Genomic DNA, 1,539 nt, shown 5'->3' on the forward strand with positions numbered 1-1,539 from the left:
CTTTAATGCTTAAGTGTGTTGGCGTGCGTGCCACATTCTGCGTTTTTTATTCGACTCCCTGTTGATAGTCTGCTCTACACACACACACACCCCTTTCTGAAGTTCCTTCTCAGTACTGGATACCATTTCATGCAGGTGGAGGGTGGGACTACAAGAGGAATCTGTTGATTGAGGCCCCAGAACTGGGAATTTGCATCAGCTCCCCTCCATTTTTACCTGGTGTTTACCTTTAATACTGGAGAGTATCTGTGTTCCATTTCCTGTACTGTTTATTTTAGTTATAAGATTAAGCGGGAACTCTAGGGATAAATCCTCAAGTCCTTGAGGTGGTGTCTCCACAAACCTCCACCCTTCAGTCTGGAGAGCTGATGTGTCTGCTGTCCTAGGCTACACCACACAGGCAGAGTGGAGTTACAGTTGACAGGGTGGCACAACGGTCTGGGTTACAGCTGAGGCCACTTTTAATGCACAGACAGTGGGGATTTTCCAAACAGCTAGGGACAGACTGTTCATTGTTACAAGGCAGGAAAGAGGTTAGAACAGTGGCAGAGAATCCTTAAGGTCACAAGGGGGTGGAGCACAGAAAGCCACGGAAACCTCAGTCGACAATTTTGGGGACTTGGAGCCAAGAGGAAGTGTGGGGCGGGAGGTGTAAGGAGATGGAAGCACAGTGACACAGGTGGCTTTCCTGGGCCGACTGCAGCAGCAGCTGCTCTTGTAGTTTATTGCTGGCGCGTTGACTTCTGAAGTTGAGCGATAAGTGGCTTGGTGTGCTGTGATCCCTGTGGGTAGGGAGGAAAAGCTCCGGCCCAGGCTGCCTGTACCTACAGCCTACAAGGCAGCGCTTGCATACTGCAGCTCCACCGCAGGCAGCAGCCTCAGTCACATCCTCCAAAGCCTTCATCTCAAGCCACTCCCCTCACTGTGTAATACTGACGTCTGGGTAAATGATGATGGAAAGAAGGATGAAGCTGGGAAAGGCTGACCGGAAAGAGGTTCATGTTGGTTGTGCACAGAAAAGGCAGGGAGGAAAACTCCCTGTACTATGGCCCAACAGGGTACTCTTAAGTTCAAGGGAAAGGTAGGCACCGGTATGGCCCCCAGCCTCAGTCATAAGAATGTGTGGACTCTTTCAGAAGCCCAACCGTGGAAACAGGTCCCAGGATGGGTCAGCCCTGTCAACCTACGTAAATCTTGAGCGACCAGAGGCTGCAGGTTTGGCATCAACTTCAGTCTGGTCGGGTCCCTCGTGTATTCCAATCCACATGGCCTAGTTTCTTCTAAACAGAGTCAAACACTAGGCTCTGGATCCCAAGGCAGGGTCCCAGTTAGTGCTGAGGGCGTCACCTCGAGCGCTAAGCGAGCTCACAGCATCTGGTTTCTCAGGAAGTGGGAGAGCTACACATCTGCTCCTGGGAAGCATTATTTCTCAAATAAAACCCTGTTTCTCAGCAACCATTGTAGCCCCCAGGGCCACAAGTGTGGAGGGAAGACTTGCCTTCCCTCACCCCCCAGCCTCAGCAAAAAGAAAGAGTTTGG

The sequence above is a fragment of the Balaenoptera ricei genome, chromosome 10 (genome assembly GCF_028023285.1).
Source record: "Balaenoptera ricei isolate mBalRic1 chromosome 10, mBalRic1.hap2, whole genome shotgun sequence".
Classification (NCBI taxonomy): Eukaryota; Metazoa; Chordata; class Mammalia; order Artiodactyla; family Balaenopteridae; genus Balaenoptera; species Balaenoptera ricei.